Source organism: Cataglyphis hispanica, chromosome 10 (genome assembly GCF_021464435.1).
Source record: "Cataglyphis hispanica isolate Lineage 1 chromosome 10, ULB_Chis1_1.0, whole genome shotgun sequence".
Classification (NCBI taxonomy): domain Eukaryota; kingdom Metazoa; phylum Arthropoda; class Insecta; order Hymenoptera; family Formicidae; genus Cataglyphis; species Cataglyphis hispanica.
Window position 1 is genome coordinate 6,652,906 of NC_065963.1, and position 25,868 is coordinate 6,678,773.

At 38.0% G+C, this 25,868-nt stretch overlaps 1 protein-coding gene across 8 annotated transcripts in view; it reads left to right on the top strand.

The window, feature by feature from the left end:
• Positions 1-25,868, top strand: part of LOC126852314 (uncharacterized) — a 163,675-nt gene that overhangs the window by 45,499 nt on the left and 92,308 nt on the right. For all 8 annotated transcript variants that reach the window (XR_007687813.1, XM_050596986.1, XM_050596987.1 and 5 more), the window contains one exon: positions 6,126-6,185. The gene's annotated coding sequence lies outside the window, so the exon portion shown is untranslated. The remainder of the gene's footprint in view (positions 1-6,125; positions 6,186-25,868) is intronic.

A 25,868-nucleotide genomic window follows, 5' to 3' on the forward strand; every position in this document is an offset into this window, starting at 1 on the left:
AGGGGAGAGGGAGAGAGACGGATAGAGAGCGAAAAGTGAATGCTCTTTCTCTCGTGGCAGCGACTGATTTCTCGCCGGGATTGATTTTGATACAAGCCGCGGCAAGCTCGCAGTTTCATATTACATAACGCAATTATCTCGGTGATCCGTAATGACGACCATGAATCACACCTTTCGCTCGGATATGAGCGGCTGCCGCGGCGCGTCACGTACGGCGGATGTAACGCGATGGCGTAGGAGGACGAAGAGTGCGTGATATCATTTGCGAAGGTGCTCGTAAACAAATTGTGTTTTCGCTCTATACGCGTCATTCGTGCGCATCTACCGTCGAATAACCGCGGCTACCGCGGCTAACGATAAAATCCAGGTAAGAAGCCGATCGTAGAACGTGACCCACGGTTTTTTGTGCACGATCGAGTCGGCAAAATTAAATGTAAAAATAAATAATTGAATTATTCAATTAATACATATATGTGTGTATAATATATGCATATAGCATACATTATTTATTATATATCAATCATATTAATTTTTATATATTAATTTTATATTTTACACACGCTTGACAGTAAACTTAAAGAAAAAAATTTTGAGACTCCGTTTTTCTTCAATCTCGCTATTCTCACGAGCCTTCGTGCGCGTTGTTCGATCTCTCCAGTTTAACGGTACAAATTATTCGAGTGAACAGAAAGGACATCGCTGTTCGCGGTGAACAGCGCGAACAAGAACGAGGAAAAAACAGGGTTTTTCTTCTCGCCGCGGTGTTCCGCGCGCTGACAATATTTTTTTTACCCCAAGCTTGCGCAACGGAAAAAGAGAAATAAAGGGGATCGTAAGCGAACAGGTTACGGTCGTGGCTTAAAATTAGACTCGGTGCACACAAGGCGGTCGCGCGCGCTCGATACATCTGCGACGTGGCTCGCGTATACTCGTACTTATTCGTGTTCCTTTTCTCTCTGATCACTCGGTTTCGCCGCGGGAACAAAGGAAAGCAACGAGTCCGACGAGTAAGACGGAGAGGAGAAGAGAGGGTGAGACAGAGAGGAAGGACGCGTATGTACGTTCATTTCGTGCGTGACGAAAGAGCGCGAAAGGGACGCAGATGTGTCCCGTCAGGATTTTAAATACCGGGATTTTTTATGTACGCACAGTTCGCGCACGTGATCCCGTAATCAAAGTCGTTAATAAAAGGTTTCGATGTTGACACGTGCGCCTCCGCTCGGAGCGAGAAATCAATCGTTGATGCGAGACGGCTGAGGATTGAATTATTAATAATTTACGCAGAAATATTAACGTTGTTTTAATCAGATTGAATTGTAAAAGTACATATACGAGATAAAAATATATAATTTAGTAAATATTATTTAATATAAATATTTATATAATTTATAATAATATATTAATTTAATAATATTAATATATAAATAAATTTATTTTTTTGTTTTATTTAATTCTTTTTTTTAATTAAATTTATTTAAGAATTATATGAACTTCTCATACAAGATTCATTTTTTATTTATATTAAAGTTTCTATCCAGATTAATTTTCGTTATTTTGTTAAAGAAGGAGTCGTGTGAAGTGTCAAAAAATCTACGGAAAATTATTTCTTTTCGTATCAAAAAAAGATTATTTTTTAAACTGTGTTATGATTATTTAATTATGGAAAAGGACTAGAATAAAAATTTAAGTAGCAAATAATTAGATCGAAATTCGAAGAGAAAAATACGATTTGCTACGGATAGAACAATGAAGTTGCCAACTGTGTAGCGTCACTTTACAGTTCCATGAAAGTCCCACGAAAGTCACAGATGGAGGCAACTTACAGCCAGAAAGATACGGAAGTATCCCATATTATCTTCTACCCTATTATATTCAACTCTCCCCTATCCGCATAAATCCGCAGCTGCTGAACTCGAAATAATTTTATAGGAAGGCAACATAAATCTCTCGCGAAGGATGATTATAATTAATGGATATTTTATATCCCTACTTTGTATAATCCGATAATATATGCGTCACAAAAATTGATGAGTATTATTTTTCTTAACACGAGATAGCTTCGTGATAGATCCGTTGAATCGTCTCTTTCGATAGTTGAAAACATTCTACGTCATCTTATGTGTGAAAGAGAGAAGAACACGGAAAAGTAGGAATTAATTCGAAAAAGAAGAACGAGAAAATATACTTTGCATATATTTTTGTACGCTCGTCGAACGCGTTGCGCAAACGTCGTCCGCGCGTGTAACACCCTCCTACAAAAGAAACTCGTAAAAAAAAAAAAAAAACATTGAACGTGACCCGATTCTCTCGGGTTATTCATAGCGTTGCACACGCCCGCAAGAATTTGAGCGTGGCGCAGCGTGTCAAGACGCGCGCATTATTCGCTTGTGATGTCTGACCGAGTAGCGGATTGAGGGTGACGTAAGTGCGTAAGAGAGCGATCTGAAAAAGTTTAATTCGTCGTCGAAGCGATACGCCTCGCCTATGCCACGTCCGACTCTGTGGTTTTATAGCCCATCGGGCTGTAAAAGATAATTGGATCCTAGCTTAACTATTATTGATCCGCGCTGCTCAGCCCAGACGATAAAAGAATCTATCCGAATCTATGTCAGAATTTAATGCTACCGTCCAAGTCATATATTTGATTTAATTAATTTCAGTTTGTAATGCAAAACTGATTAATTGAAAATACTGGAAATTGGAAATTCTGTCAATTCTAATAGTTTTTCTCCCTGTCTCTCTCTCTCTTTCTTTTTCCTCCTCTCTTACGCGTTAATGAGAAAGATTAAGGATTAATTTTGCTTCATCTCAGATTGCAAGCTTTGTGAGTTTCTGTACAAATTCACGGCGAGATACTGAAACAGCTCTGCTGAGGGTTTCACCTTAATTAACTGCCCTAAATTCGCGCGCGCGAAGAAGGGAAAAAAGAATCTGTCAAAGGATCGTTTGTCAGATTAGAGATTCGCCTTTGTCTCGTCGCGCTTTTCAATAGGACTAATTAATTTCTTTTATCCATTTGCCACCATTCAAATCGACTAATTAGTTGACTGCGCAAAATCGATCTCCAGTACGATAAATTTTCTAAAAGCAGACTATATTCTTTAACGATCGTATAAAAATAATACACAAGAAAAAACAAATTTGAGCATTTTTAATAACAATTCTCAATTTAATCAATAATTTTATTTAACAATAATTAATTTGCATAAATTTTGAATTAAATCACTTGACGCGAGAGATTCTCTAGTATTTAATTAACACTCCAACATATCTCTGAGTGAGATAAAAAGGATAATGTTTATCTATCAGCCATTTAATGCACCTGACTGAGAAATCGATCTTTCGTCGAATGAAATCTTAGGAGGATAAATCGAATCCCGGTTTCCACGCGTCGGAAGAAATGTAACCAGCAGCGTTTTTGTCACCCCACGAGAAATTTCCATGCAAATGTTTCGTGATCGATATCCTTCACTGATGCCGATCACGCAGCATCTTTTCCCTCAGTCTTTCTCATCACTTTTCCTCGTGGGTTTCTCCGGCGACGGTGTTTACCCCCTCGAGATACGACGAGAAGCGTTTCACGCGACGCGGGATGCAAATTTCCGAATCAACAATTTAAAGCCGTCTACTCGTTTAATTAAGGATTTCGGAGTTTCTAGCGGTAGCGGTAGAAGCCTCGATTTATTCTCTCGCAGAAATAAATCGTGCGGCGAACTTGTTTTAACAGTAAGTGATAACGATGCGTCTTATAAATTCTTTTCTCGATTTTTGTATCAAATTTCTGAAAATCCGATTTAGAACCAAGCTCCGAAAATAATTGGATGGCTGTTATTATTTTATTATCCGATAATAAATATTTGAACGTTTCATCTCGCCAATAAAATTTCGCCAATTATTACGACACTTTGATTTCAAATATATGATTCTGAGAGCATCGCACCTCGAGGAAAAAAATATATAGAAACATCACAAAAATCTCGAGAATCTGTTTCTCAGGCTCCTAGTATGTAGGAATATACATCAAAACTTCGGGAAACTTATGTAGTCATTGGATTTTCCAAATAGTTGAAAGTCAATACACCACAAATGCCAATGTAGCGAAATAAAATAGTTTGTAAAGCAATATAACCATCGCAGTTTTGTTCTAAAATCAAGTTTTTTTTTTTTTAACAGATATAAATAATTCTTCTGAAAAAAAAAAACAACACTTTGTAGACAGTTTTTTTATATCGATAAAAATAACAATTTTTATAGATCAGTTTTTTGTTTTGAAAAATATTGTTTTGATAATATTGTTTTTTATAACTTTTCGTCCGTGTTAAACTAATGCTGTTTTGTATAACAGTTTTATATATGGTTATATATTTTATAATGGTTATATATCTATACGCGCGCGCGCACGCATAGAGTTTCTCCGTGTACATATAATCGCTCTGTATACATATAATCGCTCTTCTCTTACGCAGGAGACATCCGATATGACGCGAGCAAGGTAAATGCGTATTACACGTCATTGATTTTTCTCGTTCTGCCATTATTATGCGCCATTGAATCCCCATCCATTGTACGCAATGCGACAATGTCTTACCACACCCAGTGCGTTTCATGCGGAATTTAATTGTTTTGTAGGCGCGTAGCACGCGCTTGACTAATATTTGCTCGATTGTCACAATCAGTATCTCAACCTTTGGAAATGTTTCCAAAATTAGTGCTGTTTTATTAAATTTCCTATTTACACAGAATATCACTTTTTTTTTTTTTACCGTTACACAACAAATATGATTAGTTTTATATTAATTACATTTTCTATTTTCAATATTCCATCCCCTTTCCTCTTTTCCTCTCTTCATCCATATAGCTTTATTAAAAAAAAAAATGTGTCATTTTATTATACTACATTACGTTGCAACGAAACCGCGGAACGGAAATAAGAGAATGGTTTTGTATACTGGCTCGGCATAAATCACACACCGATACATTTGTCTACCTCTATGCACCGCGGCGCGCATCGCGTTATATCGAGATGCGAGTGTAATTTGTCGCGCGGCGTGTATAATGCCGTTTTCGTTTAACGAGCCGGCAAATGGAGCCCTTGCAAAATGTCCCATCGCCCCGAGAACAAAAAGCTGTTCCCCCGCCCTTCTCCCGCACTTCCTTCCCCATCCCTCCCGCTTCAGCTGCCCTTGACTGCCAGGCGCGTACCCCGCGGCTAACATCTGTTACCTTCTGTCCCTAATTGTTATTACACATACGACGCTACTCATGAATGTGTGTGCATGTGATGGCCATTAAACTTCCCCATTACATTATTGGCGGATCGATCGATCGACAATGGTTTGAGGTTTCCTTTCCTCGAGAAGGACGAGCACTTTAATAACGAGCGAAGATTTCCCGCTGCTAAGAATAAAAAATACCCACCACCGGATAAAAACATATGTATCCGCGTAATTATATAACACCTCTATTACGCTCGGAACACTGCAAATTCCCACTGCGGATGCTACGCTTACGTTTCCACATGAATAGGCTGACAATGCGGATGTATTTGCACACACATATATACACACATACATATATATATATATAGTATGTACATATACAAAAGTGGATCGTTCTACTAAATGCACGCGTGCTTATTTGCGGTAGCATTGTTAGAACAAAGTGCACCTTTACGAGATTTGGTGAAATGGTATACTTTTGTGTATATAGGCATACATAAAAGTACAGCGTTTTACTAAATGTACAAATTTATTTTCGTAGCGTCTTTAGAACGAAGCGCATCTTTACGAGACTACGCATTCTTCTCAGTGGATTATTATTTCTCGTACCATTATCATCCTTACGTTTGTATCGATCGCGCGACGAAGTAAAAAAGGTTCTCTTCATTAAATTGTAGCAAATACGGATAATTTTGAAAGGCACTTTTGACGCTACAGAGATACAGAAAAGCACATTATATCGCTCTTTTAATATCTGAAATTAAATAAATTTTTATTATTGTATTATAAATTAATTAAATTAAATAAATTATTATTATTGTATTATAAATAAATTATTATTATTGTATTCTGAAATACATATAATTGATTCAATTATGTACAACGAACTCTTACTTTCTGTTACAGAACGATCTATCTACGGAGCAAGCATGGAACCCATCACAACGATTACGCGGCTTAGTTAAGGTAAGAGATCTTGCAAGGATACGCTGTATGCGTATTTCCGATTGATATAAATAATTAATCGCGCAATAAATTTTTATTGCGCATTACCTTGTACTTTCGCGCGTTTGTCATTTTTTTTTTTATGGGACACGATGATTAGATACATCATCGGCACTTTGCGCCTGAATGTCAAGCAAAGGTAACACCTGCGCTCGTTACGATTCGCGCATACGCGTTAATTGCAAGTGATTGGGTCAAACCATAATAGCTCGTACAGTTTTATTCTACAAACCATATTGCATACCGAAGAACTAATTATATTGCGTGTGATGGGTTATTAATAACTCTTGGCAAAGTTAAAAAAAATTAGATTGATTTAATAAAAAGCAACAAACTACGCACAGGAGATATAAATCGAATTTACGAAAAGAAGAGAGAGAAAAGATTTAGAGTGTTTTTCTTTTTTTATTGTTATCGATTTAAACTCGGGAAACATATAAATACGATTGATGTAGCTCTTGAAAGTGTAAAATTTACGTTAGAAAAATTACGAATCTAGGCGATGAAGACAAGTATCTTTAAAGATAAATTATACAAGTTTAAGGTCGGAGGTCTCGATCTTCTTTCGGTCACTTGCGATTGATTAGAGATCCAACTGACGTAGGATAAGGCGGTCGAAGAAACGAACGTGAATTATGGTCGCCCATAAGCAAAGTCATCGGAACAGTATTCGCGATTGTGAACGATACTGTCTGACGGGTAAACAATATTTCATAACAGATAAGACGAACGGTGCGGTGTGCCGGTTTGCGATTCGCAGAGAGAAGCGGCATTTCCGCGCGAGGTAATTGCTTTTTTCTCTCTCTCTCTCTCTCTATCTCTGTCTCTCCCTTAGGAGAGACGCTTTCGTATACGTATCGTGGGAAAAATATATCGATCGCGACTGGCGCGAGTGCAATCGCACGAGCTGCAATGCTGAGCGCTAACACGACCATCGTTTCTCAGAAGCGTTGCTGCCAGCCCGATGAAATTTATTACGTTCTCCATTTACTTAAAGCAACGCGAAAACTAGAATCTTTTATGAGGATGGATCGTCCATATCGTATAACTGTAAATGATATATCTGTAAATTTTTAATTATTTAATAAATTATTATTTTATTGCCAATTATGAGAGATAATCGCGATACTTAAAAATTTTGTTCACAGTTAAAATTCTCCGACAACGAATGTTATTTATGTTAATTACAATTATATTCCGTTTCTTTGCGAGAATCCCTTTCATATATTATATGAAAGGGATTCTCGGGTGAGAGATCTAATGTAGTTAGTTGCATACGCGGAAAGAGGAAAGTTTTGAGTAATACTTGTGTGAATTTTTTCCCGAGAAGAAACTTATATCGTACATAATAATTTTTCTCATGAAAATATGTGCGGCGCCTGGATCCTTTTTTATCTCGCGACAATAGCAGTCGCGCGTCCTTGATTTTCGAGATTATTAACTCGACAATGAAGCTGCTGCGAAAAATATCTCCATGTTTGTTAAGTAGCTGAAAAAAAGAAAAAGATTGACGCGACAGCGCCTTTCTATTCTGATTTCACTGCATACTTAATGCAACATATCATGCATGCCGTATGTTCCCCCCGTGAACTTTCTATTTTAAAATGAAATATCTTACGATATACATATATCTTGAATGTAAATGTATTTTTGATTGCAATTTTAAATGAGATATGATTCATTCGTCGAAAATATTTCCAAATATTTTCCGAGATATTTATATTTTATGTGTCGAGGAAAATAATTCTTGTTCAAAGACACATGTTATTCTTGGCAAGCATGCGTTTATAATAATCAACGCGTAAGAAAATTTTGCATGTTTGCATGTAACTGACGTGTGATCGTGAAATAATCAAAGTACACGATATATTTTGATTGATAACTCGAAGAAGCGAAAAATTGATTTTTTTGTGATATAAATAAGTAATTTATTGCGTTGGAAATATTTCCTAGTTTATTTTTTGTTAGTTGGCAAAACCAACAAATGGAGAATAAATGCGTTTGGCAAAACTGTTCTCGCGATCAAAATAAATTATAAATAGATTCTTCGTGAACGCGCTACGTTATAATTTCGAAACAAAGAATGTTTTGGAGCTTTGCCAAAATTTCGTCGAACTTGATGTTTCGTCATGATCGGGTTCCGCTTTATTCAACAAATAATTATAAATACATGGAGAATGTTGTTTTTTTTTATTTTTAAAGAAAAATTTAAATCTAAAAAAGTTATCATTAAAAAATAATGTGAGACGGACGTAAAAATAGAAATATAATTTTTATGTATCAACAATTGTTTAAAAAATTGTGTAATTAGACAAATTTTAAATAAAAAATTGATGAAAGAATATATTGATGAAATCGATAATATTGAAAAAATTTAAATCTAAAAAAGTTATCATTAAAAAATAATGTGAGACGGACGTAAAAATAGAAATATAATTTTTATGTATCAACAATTGTTTAAAAAATTGTGTAATTAGACAAATTTTAAATAAAAAATTGATGAAAGAATATATTGATGAAATCGATAATATTGTATTTCTACTAATAACGAATCTAAGATATTAAATAAATTGTCGAAACGATGAAAGCGTCCGAATATATAATATATATTGCAAACGCAGTGCTTGGCGTCGGAGTGTGTTTTCGATGCGGCGCACGTCGTTGCATCCCGGATTCGGCTGACAAAGCTTGATGCAGGGAGAGAGAGAGAGAGAGAGAGAGAAGCGAATAATAGACGGCTATGCAAAAGAAATGAAATGTTCCTAATGAATGAGAACTTGGCGCGTGCGCGCGCGCGCATTTTACACGCGATGAATAGCACAGTATTTTCGAATGGAAACGTATGAGCCTTTTATTCGCGAGTCGTACACATCGGGCCAAATTATGGACGAATAGAATATATGCTGAAACGGGATTGCATCGGGAAAGTCTACTTACCTTAGCGATCCAATAGCTTCCCTCTTTAGGTATTTCTGAATGCTTGTCCAAATCGCGATTAATCTCTCGCAATTATCATTAAATATAATTGTTTTTGCCAAGACTATAGTTATTCGATAAATATTACACATTAAATATTACTTGAGTTTTTAAAAATCTATACGTCATATATTTAATGATAAAATAAAGGAAGTTTATATTCAACTAATTATAATTATTACAATTAAAAATTGAAATTTTTTATTTACATTATAAATAGAGGTAGATTAAAATTTCACCGAGAAAATAACGCGAAATTTCATCAAGGCAGCCGCTCTACTCACTTACGCTTTCCACAGTTTGCTGTAGAAATATGGATATTCTAGGCATTTGTTTAAATTAATAGCGCGCACGTAATTAGGTCAAACGAAATAGCGCGGTTATACAAACGCGAGAAATGGTAGGTGAAAATTAAAAATCACCTCAACGTTTATTCAAATTCCCAGCTCGTATCTTGGCAAGATTCAAACCTGACGTTATCGTTGCTCGCGCACGAACAGCAAGATATCTTTCCGTTTTCGAATATAAATACGGAGAGAGAAAAAATTCGTCGACGTGCAATCGGAAGTCGAGAATTCGACATAAAAGTACATCCGCGTAATGTATCGCGCTGAGTAAGATTGAGCGGCGATGAAAATCGTAACGGCATTTTTTGCGCGAGATGAACATGAAAACGGCACTGCAACGCGGATGTTGCATCGCCACGTGTGCGCCAGCAACATTCGAGCAGCAACAGCCGCGGATGGATGAGGGCAAATGTGGGAACAGCGTGTCCTCTATTGCGCTCGCGCGATGCACGCGACGCTTCTCGCAAGATAAACGAAGGAGGATCCTTTCCCTGCGCGCCTTCTCCTCTTCATAATTCATGTTCCCGCGAGTTTACGGTGTGCCGTATAAATTTCCGAGCGAAGCTCTAACGCGAATAAAGCTGGCGCAGCGACGAAGGGAAGCCGCAGGGTCGTCGTCGACGTTGGTGCGCATCGCGTATATTTAGTATTATTTAAAAGAATTTTAAATGAAAATCGTTGATTTCATTTGATATGTATAAGAGATTTGGTATTTATTATAGAAAATATATAAATGAAGAATGAACTCTCATTTTAAGTTGCGTTTGGATAAAAACATTAATTCGGATAAATAATAGATAACATTAATTCAACCAGAAACGCAAGATTTATTAAATAGTTATTCATGTTTAAATATTTATTGTGTTTTTTGTTTTAATGAAGTTAATTTATTTTATGAAGAAGAGAACCCGCGACATGAAATAGAGTGATTAGTAACATAATACCGGTGAATTAATTGTAGCTACAAAGCAATTTCGTTTAAATGATGTCAATTATTTAACGCAAATATGCATGGTAAATCTATATAACAACATACGTGATTTCAATATTACTCTGTTTGCCTGTCATATAATAATATTAATAGACATGTGATTACCAAATAATTTTATAGCAACCTATCAAATTAGATTATGCTAATTGATTTATATAATGACGTCCATGCATTACGTTGCGTAGGAAACGAAACCAGAAGCAGAAATTTTATATTTCTTATAAAAAATTATACGTGATATTATGTGATATGTGATATTAGCGATATTATATTTCTATGGCATAAACATTTGTTGAAAGTATCTAAAGTTAACTTACGTACCATGCTTTTACGAGCTCATGACAGATGAGTGCAATCTCAATTAATGACAGCTGAGCGATTTGTTCCACAAAGTAGTCTATCGCATTGTTAACTTATCATTCTTCTCGCTTTATTTTCTCGCTACCTATTTACTTTTATTTCGCTTACGTCAATTCCGAATTAAGTCGTGGGCGTGTCGTTTTCATTGTGTTTGTGTGTGTTCGTGTATGTCATTATGCGCAACAGGAGCGATACATATGCAAATACGGCAGAGCCAACTACAGAAGAGTATGTTGTGCAAGCACATACATACCAAATTAAGAAAGAGAAAGTCAGAGAGATAGTTCCATTGCTTATGGAAGTTGAAGGATTTATTCGTAAGAAAATTAATGTACATGGCTTATTAGAGGAATCGTAAACAAAAATCTTGTTCCATATATTTGATAAATATTTATATAAGTAGTTTCTCTCCTGTTTTGCATAAGATGTTTTTGTTTCTTGTCCCTATATTTATATGTTACTGTTTCTTTTTCTATTTTCAAAACTATCTCTCCTTTATTTGCTATATCAACCTATTTCGCTTTACCAGTACGATTCATCTCTCATCTTTAACATTCCTGACCTAGTATATTTGATATGCACGATCATTCGTGCATAATATGCACCTCAAGCTTGCTCTGTCCTAACGACTGACCTGCAACAAATCTTCTCTCAGTTTTCTTAAAATAGTTTTCTTACCGATAAAATGTAGGTTATTCAATCCACATTGTAATATATATTCTCATTATAATATTAATTTTATTAATATAGAATAATTTTTAGATTTTCTTTTTTTTTTACGAATTGTTCGGTAAAAAAAGGAGGAGTTTAAAAATTTTACTTGATGAAAGAATTTTTTCGATACAGAAATTTTTATGCTCGTAGACATGCTTAGACTCGCGCGTATCCTTATCTAAGTACGTTGGAAAGGTACATGACGATGTTCATTATTAATCCGAAATCACGTTTTCCGCAGTTACAAGATTCTTATCGGGTGAGTAGACACGCGAGTTTATAATTACAGGCGCTTTGCGTTTTGCAGTTGACTGGTTATGCGTATGTATAGGCATAACATTTAGAAAGGCTCACGCGAACGGAATTTAGCATACGCGCTCGCATTATTTTGCAAATCGAAAAGGGATCTTAAAGACAAATGATGAAAATAGTAGCACAAATAAGTTATATCTTACTTGACTTACGGACTCATTCTTGTGAAGTTTTCTACTTCATTTTACGATGCTCCCTCTCCCCGCCTGTCCAGCCTCTTAAAAAAATTTTTCTCTTATCCCTTTGATTCGTCCCGACAGTTAGATTTGCACATTTGTCAAAGAGATTTCTGGCGAATGCTTCCCAAGGGAAAAAACTGGCCCTTCGAAAATGGCAGTATTTTCATATAAATATATCGGAAAATCCTTTTTCCGATCATATATACATATATGAGTCTCGATACAGACCAGGATTTTCAAAGACATTGCGTTTTCACTTGGAAGGTAATATCCATCGTCCTTTTCACTCATCTTTTATGAAAGTCGCGCGAGCAGGTTAGCCATCCTTTAACAGAGATATTCGGTTAGTGCAAGTGATTCCCTTATACCTGCTTTTTTTTTTCCGGAATTTAATGAATGACATTATCGTTCCTTTTCGTCGTCGACATTCGCCCTTTTACCTGATCTTTTTGCTTCTTCGCGCCGGTCAAAAATAAACGAGCGCGTTTCCACGAGACAAGAACGTACTACGGATATTGCGGGAAGGTTACCGGGGCCATCGCGGTCAGAAATAACGTTTCCTTGGGGCGGGATTGTCTTCGCCATATATCAGCTCGCCTGTCGGACAATAAAGCAGCGGGTTCGGTATGCTCGTGCACGTTATTTCCAAGATGCATCGCGAGACGTTCGATTTCCACGGCAAGGACGAAATATCCGATCGATCCGGCGCCGTCAAACGATATTCCGCCAGCTGTAATGTTTTTTTTTTTTTTTTTACGACGAATTCTAAAGAATGCTCTCCTCTCTTTTCTCTCTCCCTCGTTTTTTCCACCGCAGATTTGCGATCGACACGTCGGCAGACTGCTCATGGCTCATTGAGTCACGGAAATGTCTCCGCGATATCTGAATAAAAACCGGCAAAGTGGCAAGCGGTGTAAAAGATCCGCTCTCTTTTCTCCTCTTTTTTTTTTTCATATCTCTCTCGGTGAGATGGTTGCACATTTCCATGACGTTTCACAATCGTTACCCGCAGGATATTTCGCAAGTATCTTCGCTTTCTTCTTTATACGGATATTTCACGACCTATGTAATGCTATTTTTTTCCGTTAGAAGTGTGGAGATAACGACAGATTGGCAATTGTGTCTTTTTTTTTTAACGAGTCATAAAAATAGTATCTCGTATTTTATTTATATAATTTCAAGCAAATTATGATTTAACAGAAATTTTAATATCACTACTTGATGAAATGTTTAAGATAAGAAATTAGGAAAAAAATTATATATTAAATTATTTATCTATAAAAATTGTTCGTCAGTTTATTCGACGTTCAATATCTATTCGAAATATTTCACATGGTGATTTTTTTTAAGTGAATCAATGTAGGCACTCGAAAAATTTGCGTTGGCATGAAGGGAGAAAGTATGGACGTGAGATAAAGAACCTTTCGAAACTTTTAGGGTAGTGTCTACATGTCATATCAGCGATCGAAGCGGGCTTCAATTAAAAATTGAAGCACGTTTTTGAAGCGAGCTTTGATGCTTCAGAATCAAGGGTTACGCATTTTGAATTACGAACGGAGGGAAGCCAATTATTAGAAGTTTATCGCGAGGAAAATAAAAAAAAAAAAAACGCTGCAGAATACTTTCCAAAAAATTCATTCAATTGTGAGAAATAAAGGAATTTAAATTTTATACTAATTACATGTTATTAATCATGCCAATTTATTTCTACCCGAGTTTCTCTCGACCAATCTCACGGGGATTTTCCTCCGTGTTCATTTATTATTTCCAGCGCGTGAGCGAGACAATTAGATACACGAATCGCCCTGTATTTTATATATCCAAAGCAATTTAACTTCTTATCGTTTTAATATGGCGCGCACCGCAATGGTGCAACTTTCGCGTCTTTCATTTCTTCCGAATACTTGCACAATCGGGTTGCGAAAGGTATCTCCCGAGTTCTATCTCCCACGGTCTCTTGAAACTAGGAAGTGTCGCGTTCCACTTCCGCGTCGCATCGATAAAACCAATTCTCGGGACGAACTCACACACACACACACACACACATATATGTATATAAATATACTTGTATATATGCTCGCGAAACGGTTGAATCATTTTCGCGAAAACGTATTCTCGTTCGGCCGGCATATAACGAGTCTGGGTCGCCACAGAAAGCGAGGTCAGAGTTCGAAATGTGCTTCTCTTTCGCTCTTTTTCTCTCTCTCTCGTCGGTTATCCAGTCCGTCGATTTTGCATGCGAAACGCCGCCTCGCGTGACAGAGCTCGACTGGCAGATATAGGACGCCGATGAAGATAGTTTATTCGCCTCGCATGTCGGCGAATAGTTGCGAAAACGTGCGCGAGGCGGGCTCCGCCGTTTTCCGCGCTACTTTGATACTCGAATAATAATACGGAATGGAGGTATCATTAATCAGAATTATCAGAGACACGCCGCCGGCTCGAGACTTGCGAGGATATGTTTGTGTAACAGGAGCTTTTATTTCGTTGTACGAACACAGATTTGTATGTTTCTTTATCTTCTCAAGAAAAAATTCGCTATAGGACAAAGAAATGGAAAATTATAGGGTGTGCTATTGTAAGAAGGACTAAGTATACGTGTTTCTTTTAATGCGTAAATTAAAACAATACGGTTTTCTCAATTCATATTTTTCTCAGCGTAACGTTTATCAAAGAGATTAATATATAGAAAATATATATTAAAGATAAATAAATTAAATATATATTTTAAATGGAATATATATATATATATATATATATATATATATATATAAAATATATATTATTTTAGTTAAAAGCGATTAAGCAGCTCAAGATATTTGCTCGGTCACGCGATGCAATTCGTAATCTATTTCGTTACTCCTGGTGTTACTTATTTCCCTCGCCGTCCATCAGCCGCAGGATCCCCAGATCAGATTGGCAGTCGCCACGAGTCTAATCGTGGTCACGGTCGAGTTGGTAACCGACTTACAGATCAGCAGTTATGTTGCCGGCCAAAGCGTAGGGCGACAACCGGAAATGTTCCTCACCCGGTCGTTTCAGGAAGCGAGGATAAAGAATAGGGTGCGGATTCGTAACGAAAAGCGGAGACATAAAATGAGAGCCGGATCAGAGAAAGGACGGTCGTAGATTAAACCATACTGGTAACGATAAGGGTCGATGGCGCTACATAACGTGACCCTCGAGCTCATAACCATCGAGTTAGACCGGCGACTATATATACATATACATATATATATATATATATATATATATATATATATATATATATATATAATCGCGTCCCTTTTGCCAGTTTAGTATCCCTTAGCGAAATTTCTGTACGCGTGAGCGCGCAGATAGCGTTTCCTCCCTAAAATGCAGCCGTCGAAAGGCAGATGACAGATTACGCTATCGATCGTCACGGGGAGGGAGAGTTTGCCTTCGACATAAACGTATCTTTGAAGCTACTAATTCGAAGCCGCGTTCATTTCTGCGATTCGGAGAAGTGGAGGAAGGGGTGAGGCGGAATCTTCAATGTACCTACACATTCGAGATGCAGTACGGCATTAACGTCGCGGCACCGTTAAATTGTAGGCCAGACTAACTTGATACGAGCATAAACTTAGCGCTCGCATATAGTAGCTCCATTATGTCGCGAAGAAGTTTACGAGATACGAAGATCGAATCCGCTTCCTTCCATTCACTTGTGTAGCCGGAATTTAGTTATAACAACTCACTCTCTCTCTCTCTCTCTCTCTCTTCTGTGTTTTGTGACTAGAATCGATGAAAAAGAGACGAGGAAGTTGATCGATTGTTCGTTCGGCACGTTTTCGAACCGTATCATTGACATATCGATCGCCACTGTATTAAGATACCATGCAAAGACACCGGCTTCTCTATTCTTCTTGGTCAAGACCTTAATCCGCGCCGAGAATGCGACAACTTTTCGCGGATTGCCATTAGAATTATCGTTTCTCCGATTTTAAAGTTCACTTTTTGAAAAGGAAAGAAATCTCCGAAGTCCTATGGGATGAATGCACTTGAAAGTTATTGAATTTTTTTTTACTTATTAAGAAGAAAATTGATAATTCCTTGCTATTTCAAATAATCTCCGGCCGCGGAGACAATAACCTGGCCGCGCCTACGACATCGATATATGCCGCCGGGTGAGAATATTTGTCAGCGAAAAAGTTGCGGCGAGTTGTGTGACCGGTAGAGTAGTTCTTTCATTGACGGAGAGCACAAAGGACGAGGAAGAGAGAAGTGTGTGGATGGAGTAGAGACCATATCGAGGGAGCACGGTGCGAACAAAGCGTGACCGAGCTCTCTACAAGTGGATATGGAGATTAAATTGGGTGACAAGGCGGTGTTGTACTCTCTCTCTCTCTCTCTCTCGAGCCAGTCATAGGCGCCACAATGTTGCTGTTCTAGGCATACTCGGCTAACGCGGCTAGAGGCTAGATTATTCCGCGATACGCACATCATAATGAAAACAAGCGCCGGTTCGCGCGTACTAGCTCCTTCGGATAATAGTGAACGCGACCCTACAGTTTATGCATTCGGAACAAAGTAAACCTGCCCGATCTTTATCTCATTGTCAGTATCAGATAATGGAATTTTTCACAAATCGAATGGAGAGAGCGTTGTCTTTCGAAAAATAATTTATTTAAATAAGATTCCGAATATTTTGCGCGACAGGAAGAAAAGAATCGAGGGTTATCGCAAGTTTTATCTAAAGAGAAAAAGAGAGAGAGAGAGAGAGAGAGAGAAAAGAAGATACATAAGAAGATGAGAGGAAAACTACGGAAAAAATGGAGTTATCCCGGTCTCGAGGAAATTCGATATTGGCGGCGATACGAAAGCGATTGCATGGAAAAAAAAAGAAGAGTAAGAAAGAAGGGCGGAGGACGACATAACGAGCACGGACAGAAATAGAGCACGTTCTACCGGGACGGCGAGGGGGAGGGGGAGGCGAAAAGATTAAACTGGGTGACAACAAAGACCGGACGTCGCAACGTCGTTACGTCGGTCGTGGTCCGAAAACCGGCGGCGGCTCCGTCGTGTTTCCCGGTGGAATTGGGATGACGGTGGTCTAGGTATGTTAGCCTCGAAAGGTTACCAAGGGTGGAACGTGGGGGATGTAGGTTGTTGCGAGGGGATGCGGAGTTTGGAAGTCGCCATAGTGACGCCCCAGAATCAGAGGGCTCTCCCCCTTATCGCCGTCCTTTTCGCCCTCCCCTGCCTCCCGCCTGCTCGTCTTTCGCTCGGTCTCTCTTCTCGTCCGATATCGTTTAGACTTTAGACAATGATATCGGGCAAACGGGCTCGCCCGAATTCGACACCATTGTTGTCGCGCTTTGTATCTCGTGCGAGGGAGGATTTTCAACCGCGCTTTGATCTCGCGCGATTAATGGACGTGGGAAAATTTTATTAGCCAACCGATCGACGCGTTCTTCGTCAGGCACACATTTCTCAATCAGTGGAATGAAATTTTGACATTTTTCCATGACACTGAAGTTATATGAGATTAGATTACATTAATAGAAGGCCGATTTAATAAAGACAAAAGAGAACTTAATGTAATATTACGACTAATTGGCAAAAGATACGCCTTTCGTGCAGACTTGAAAAAAAAATAATTATAATTAATATATTTTCTTTAGTGTAACTTATGATCAACATTTAATCGACTTGGACAATTAACAATGTATATTCGTAATGTTTGGGTCACGAAAATTTACCAATAGTTTAATAACATTATGCAATCGTTGATACATAATGTCAGAGCTATTAAATATTTTAACGCTCGTTCATTGATTTACGTCGCCTAAAGGCTCATCGGGTTCATTTAATTGCACTCGCGTTCGCATAAATCGTTTTCTCCCATAAAACGGTGACATAATTGCGCCACGGGTCGAAGCCATTAAAGCTTCATTTTTCACGCGACTATCTTACGAGCGTGTGTGTACGCTCGTCGCTCACCGGCATAAAACGCAATAACGAGACCCGTGGAAGGACTTGACGTGCCGCCAGGACGGGGATTAGTTTACAGGACGATGCGCTCTTTATATCTCGTTCTTGTCGTCTAATCTTCTCCGTAGTCGAACGAACGTCGTGTGTTGCTTCCGCAATTTAAAGTGTGATGACCTGTTTAGATTATTCCCGGTTCGTCCTGCATCGAATTCGTATCGTAAACGCACGAACGCACGTTGCTGCGCTTCAATTGTACCAATATAGTTCGGCGTCATTCAACATTAATGACGACATAAATTGATGATTAACTAATTGGCGTACGTTCGGTGAAAACATGACGTTAATTGTGATAAATCGCTGCAAAACTACTACTAATTATCATAGTCATTGAGATTAGCCAATTAAATACACAGTGTCCCAGAATCATATAATCGCTCGATCGATATCTCAGTGAATAATTGACCTGAAATTATGTTTTTGTCGAATGTTGAATAATCTACGGATTATGCGCTGAATTTCTTTCGAGAAATTAAATTTCGTTGGTTACATGTTGTATTTGTAAGATTTATGATTTCCTCGAGATTATGATATATGTTTATTTGATTAATATTATTCATATAAGATATTTTGCATCGGCAAACAAATTGGTCAAGGCTTGCCCCGACTTTATTTTATCGCGACCGATAATAAGGGGTGACTTTGATCGATAGAGTTTAACCGGGCGATTAATGCGACCGAGATTCTTTTGATCGACTCTGTGGCGGATGCTCTGATTTATTCTTGACATAAACTTTCTTTAGAGAAATTTATTCAGGTCTCAAAATAAAGAATAAAATAAAAACTAATAAATTGGAATAAGTATAAAATTTAATGTATCAACGAATTGTTAAGTTTTCAAAATTTCGTTAAAAGAAGCTAGACTTTGCTTAATGAAATGAGAGATTAAAGAGATATTTCATTTCCACCGTTTAACGGCACAGATGAAATAAATAAAAAATGTAATTATGCAGCTTCAGAAATGCAATCAGCGAAATGTTCGTTTCACGATGCGATGGGAAAATGTGCATGGAGGGAAAATACGCAAAATATTTAATATAGATATTTTGATTTGCGGTAGCGCGTGTCCGTATCGTGCGTATCGATGTCACGATTAAAACCGCACAATAATGACGTCGTGCAAATTGCGAAACTGTTTGCGACAGCTTCCGAGACGAGTTTGCGAGAGAGCGCGCATAAAGTGAAAACTTTGCGATAATTATTATTCCGTCGTGGTCGTTTCCGCGCGTCAGAGAACATCTCTCTCTCTCTCTCTCTCTCTTTATTAATTAAACATAAAGGTAACAATGCATAAACGGCGATTCGCATAAATCTTGCGAATGCAAATCTGGGAGTTAACCGCTGACTGTGCTTAGATCTTAAAGTCTTTATTTATTTATTTATTCCATCGCATATTTACGCGAGAAGAGAAGACGGATTCTTTTTACAGTTTCTTCGGAGTCGTTAACCTGCTTTCGCGTTAGCAGCTATTTGCCGTGGCGCGGCAAATAGATAGCTTTGAAAAAATCCGGGGATTTCAGCTCACAGGGGATTTTTATCTTATTTCGCCATCCCTCTCGAAATTTGTACCGCGCACATCGCGCGAATAAAGTCTCGATAGCAGAGACGGAGTCTGCTATCCCAGATGCGCGAACTTGTTAGGCTCTGTTTTTAGGATGCGAGAGAGAGAGAGAGAGAGAGAGAGAGAGAGAGAGAGAAGTCCGTGAAAATATAGAGACGAAAAATCTGGAAAAATTATCTCGAATAAAATCGTTTTATCCGCTCGAGCATCACTTGGCTTATTCAATTTTCGTAGCAATACGCGACATCCGTGTTAATAATTAACACTTTAATATGCAATATAATTTTAATTTTAATTGATATACCCAAACCGCACGGTGCGCTAAAGTGATGATAATTAATGACTTAATGGTCGATATAATCATAATTAATACACTAAATTGCATAGCGAGGGAGAAAGGGGGAAGAGAAAGACAGAGAAAGTCTAATTTAAATGCAGATTCCTATAAAACACTGGCTTGAAATATCTTTTCTTATCTCTACGCAACACGACGAAAGTTTCTCCCGTCAGCTGATCGATAATACGCACGAGTTGTTGCGAGCAAAATTTCGCCGCTACGGAATATGAAGTTATGGGGCTCCATGGAATACGAGCGGGGCCGATGGGAGGGGTCGCGGGACAATTTATTTCCCATCGGGAATCTTCTTAAGACTATCATTTCCGAAGTGCTAAGCTGGATCTAGAAAAGCTCCTCGCACCTGCCAGCGTCGATATTATTTAATCCCGTAATACGTTATTCACGCGGAGCATTTTTGCGGTTAATAATTCACTTCTCATCGTCAATCGATCACGCCGCAACGATGTATAATTGCGAAAAAGAAGGGGACTATTGGAATAAAATATTTTTTTTTTTTTTAATTTATATATATTATACATATATTTGCGAAAGATGTAAATACAACTCTGCCGGCTTTTTTGCTCTTCACTCGAAATAAATTTTATTTTATCGTAAATCGATTATCGTATTTTAATTCGGAGATAAAATCGGGAAAATAAAATCTGCAAAGCAAATATTAATAAAGCGATTAATTGCTGTTTCATGATCAGCGTGAATTACTTTGAGGTATGATTAATTAAGAGCTACTTCTCATTTCGCGTTTTATAGATGAAATTGTTGGATTAAGTGTGCGCGATACGTTGAAAGTTTGCATTTTGTAAGTAAAAGCAAAGCCGGTAATCGATAGCCTCATATTTTATTAAACCGACCGACACTTTACGTTGTCTTACGTTTTTCTCATGAAACTTTGATGACGGTGCTTGAAAGGAAAGGAGATGGCTATTCCTTTAAAAATTGACTTCACTCTCTCTCTCTCTCTCTCTCTCTCTCTCTCTCTCTCGTACTCGATAAGACTTTCTCAGAAAGACTAAGTTCGCTTTAAATTTGCTCAGGTTTTTAAATATTTTTTTCTTTCTTTTTCGTAACGTTATCCGTAGCACGAATTTCGACACGAATGCATTCTCATCTTCATTTGCATGTATGTTTTTTTAGAGGCATCCTTTGTATTCATATAATTTCGTGAAATTACAAGATACATTGAGAGCGTATTTTCAAGCTCTACTGAATGTACACGCAATGCGTAACATATACAATATATTTACATACTATTGTTTGGTAAAGTAGCATTAGCATGTTAATGCTCTCTAATTTACAATGAATCCCGACATTGTAAATTACAGTCTAAGAGATCGCGCGTGTACACGAGATACCGTAAAAATCACATAGATGGGATGAGGACAATTTTTCTTTTTTCTTTTTTTTTTTTTTTCTCGAGAAGGCTAAAGACCGCCAGTACTTTCCAGCTCTCTGCGACTAATTCGATAAATGGATCGACCAAGTTGCGATCATTAGTTTCCACCATCGCGAGAGAGCGCGCTCTCTTTCTTTCTCTCTCTTTTACCCGAAGCAACCCTCTGGTCACGTTCGAGGGAGGCTTCGGGATATTCCACGTCTTCGATCGAATCAAGGAATCGCCGGCTGTAATTTACGACTTGGACTTACTTTTTCTTTTTTTTTTCCCTTCGCTTTAAACCGGCGCGGACCAATCAGTCGGCGATAGCTCGGTCGCTTCTGCGTCGCTTCATCTTGCGATGAAACTGCCTCAATATTCTAACGGTCGCTGTCGGAGCGCGCTCGCTCGTTAATAACGGCGATTCCTGGATCTGGTCCGGCGAATATCTTCGTCTTCCCCCATCCTTCGTCCCCGCAGACTTTCAATTTTCTCGGCCATTCGCTTTCCTTATGCGCCACGATGGCTTTCCGACGCGACGACGAATAGCGGTTCAACAAACCCGCTGATGACAGGAAGACCTCCTCAACCCTTTTGTTCGATCGATGGAACTTTTTGTACGCGCGCACGATGAAACTCGGAATTATCAAACCGATCCGATTCGATTTCGCGCGCGACTGAAGCAAGCTGTAATAAGGATCATCGGAGAGATCTGTGTGTCCGGTTCGGATCAAAGGGAAATTTTTATTTCAGGACATCAGACCGCCCTTCATAGACGCGTTACATCAAAGAGATATCTTATTAAGAAAATAGATAGCGATTTTTATTGCTCAACTGAAAATTGCATGTGATATTAATGTAAACGTAATATTATTATTATCGATGTAATCTTTGTGATTGTAGTTAGTTTGAAAATTTAAAATAGAAAAGGTAACATACACACAGACCAGTTGATCAAATAGCGATTTTTAATATTTTTCTTTTCTTCTTATATTTTTAAATATATTTTCATGATTTATTTATAAAATTAAATATTATTTAAAAAAACATCAATCGCAATCGCTTCAATTGTTCAAAACGCAGTTCAAAATAATCGCACAATTCACACTGGCAATTTCATATTTCCCGTTGTAGAGCAGACTCTTGTCGGATTTTTCTCATCTTGGCGCCCTGCTTCCTTCGCTTTGTTCCTCTTCTCTCTCTCGCCGGTTACTCATTTATTTTATTATCCCGGGAGTCGAGGAACACTTTATGAAATATATATCCGACATGCAGACGTGTATATGTGTGCGCTCGCGCGCGCGTATATTACATAAAATATAAGATAGAATCTGCCCTCTCTTATCCGAGTCGAAATGACGTTTGGGGCGCGCTTGATATGGTTAGACCGAGTGTCAGTAGTGTTCATCTTGCCGATAACAGCGGGTAATCGTCACAAATGTGAATGGCGAGGTCATCTTTTTTCGCTGAGCTTTTATTCGTCCTATAACTTTTTTTCTCAAAGAAAGAATCTCCTTCACGGTGTACATATGCTTGGTTAGACACGAACACAACGAATTACATTGATCGATAATGTTGGAACACATGTTGGATGGCAGAATGTCAATGGAATGGCGAGCTTTTCTCAAGCTTCTATAAAATATTTCTCGAAATTTTTTCGACGCTCATGATTGATTTTATGAGAATTATCACAATAATTAATTCTATATTTTGTCACATGTATATTATTTGAATGCGCGATAAAGTTTACACCAGTTAAAATTTTATTCCATTATATCTGACATTTGTTATATAATAATAACTGTTATATAATGTGTATTCTTAAGTAAAAAAAAAAAAAAACGCTCTTACAAAGATATGTCGTTTCGCTCTTTAATTCAGCGCACCAGTTTAAGGGAATTTCGCCGAGAGAAGGTAAATCAATTTGCTCGATTAATCCTCGCTCAACACGCGCTGATACATATTTATAATGGTCGCTGTATCCTGTGCGTGCACAATTACGAGGCGGGGTACGTTTAATATTGCATCCGAAATTGGCGAAGAGGGCATAGAGAGGGAGAAGGGACTTTTCGTCTCTCGCGGCGGTTATTAAATTCTCGAAACCGCTCCTGGTTTATTTACGGCGGACGGAGTCGCGAAGTAAATTTTAAATTTACGGTTTATATTCGCGGGTGTTACTTCCTCTTTTCGCCCAAAGTAATCAGTTATTTGCTGGAAACCTCGAGATCTTTCGTTTGAATCATTTTCATGCGCTTAATGCCTCGCAGAATTTTGAACACACGTGAATAAATACTATTTGATCCTGTAAAAAAAGGAAGCGAAAAAAGAGATAACGCAAAAAACTTCTCAGCCATCTGTAATATTTAATTGTCAATGTTTTGCGTCATTATCAATTAATTACGGACTTATCTGCCTGCTAAATTAAAGCCGAATTGACAAAAGCGGGTTGATAAATGAATGTGCATTCCCGTCGCAAGTAATTAGAGCCTCGATTTTATCAATCAATATGTACGTGCAATCCGCGCGAATAAATTACCATAAAATTAACAAAATGTGACTTTCGTATAGACCGCGCGCTGTATCCATAGCTAATTGTCCTTTTCAGACTTCATCCCTTTTGATAGAAAATTTCGTGCAATTAATTGTTTTGGCTATTCGCTGTGCGAATATATATTCCTTTACATTCTGATGTGAAATTTTTTAGTTTTGTTATAATTTATCTCTAAATACTTATACGCAAATATTGAATATTAAAAAGTAAATTATTAAAAATTTATTCAATATGAGAAATGTTTTTATTAAATGTTATTAAAAAAAAAAAAAAATTCTCTTTATTTTGCATAAAAAAGATCTTTACGTTAATTATTTTATTTTTTCACTTTTCTATTTCGTGATTTTATAACAAGCGTTGTCGTTTTCAAATTTTACATTCGACCAATCCTTGATGCAATATTCGCGACGCAGCAACGTCGTGTTTTCTTTGGTTAAACAAAATCGGAAGGGCAAACAATTGTTCGTAGGATCGCGGCTTCGAATTGGAACATTTTTAACTATAAAATGGATTAAAGCGCGCAAACGAGAAAAACGGGAAAACGCTCCGAAAAGAGGGAAATGTCATCGCTTTTTTTCGGACGTTCTCTCGTCATGGGCAGCGGTCAGTGGGTCACACTCACCCCGGCTTTATCCTGGTCGTATAGAGGTGATCGTCCTCGATTCTCCCCGCTTCTTCTCCGTCCTATCTCCCTTGTGTTTGTATTTGCATTCGTCCGCACATGTCCGACCGCGATCATTTACATTTCCGCCGACGCGCCCGAGCGTTCGTAATGGAAACGTCGCGTCTCTCTCTCTCTCTCTCTCTCTCTCTCTCTCTCGCCTTTTTTTCTCGCGGTTTTCGGCCTCGCCGTCGAGAGCCGCGACGAGTTGATTACGCTCGCTTTTTCGCGATGCGTCGATCGCGTGCGTATTTCGCGTGCCGGCGATTCCGCGCGTCGTAAATTACGCGCGTTGCCGATTTATCAAAGAGCGATCGGGCTCTTTGATGAATTGTGCAGATAATGGCGTTGTGCGTAATCAAAAACTGCGGATAGGCACGGAATATATTTTATATTTGGTCGAGATATATTGGTGGATGAGACTCTTTGATGAATTTTTAAGCGTAACGGATTTTCTTCAGGTTAATGTGCAAATAGGACGTTCCAAACAATCATATTATTTTGGAAAAATTAAACGATAGTGAGAGAAGTTTCTCGACAAATAAAGTAATAATTAGCGAGAGCGTTGCTTTTGGAATTTTGAGAGAAATCAATAGAAGAGATTAGATTATATTAATATCTTTTTTCTTTTTATCGAAATATTTAAAAATTAATATTAGGAAGTTTCAAAATAACGCGCTCGATAAATAAATTTCCGTTAGAAAGTCACGCGGAAGAAGGCGCTTTTCGGACGCGATGTATATTTCACAGCTGAATTACCTCCCAACAAAATGCCGGTTAATTAAACAGTGTTTAATTTATTACTTCTCGCTCTCGACTAATTACTCGTACGGTAAATTAATTATCCAGACGCGATGAAAGTAATTCCGTGCAAGGCAAAGGTAAACGAATACGGTATATAACCCCGGAGTGCAGAAGGTTATGCGCATCGGAATCGCAATTACACGGCCGTGTGTGTAACGTACGAGCTCGTATATATACGCTCACGCGCGATTCGACATCGCTCCGTGTACGGGCATCTCGCCTCTGCTTGCCGCACACATACACGCGTACATTGCGCGCGGAATCACCGTCTAACGGACATTTGCAAATCTCTCGTACATATTATATCTAGATACGATGTTACGATATTAAATCAATTCGAAAATCAGCACTCCAGGAAGTGCTCCAGGAAAAAGTATCGATAAATATCGATAAGAGATGAATATCAAGCCGACGTTACATTATCAACTAAGTATCTGCAAAAAATTACT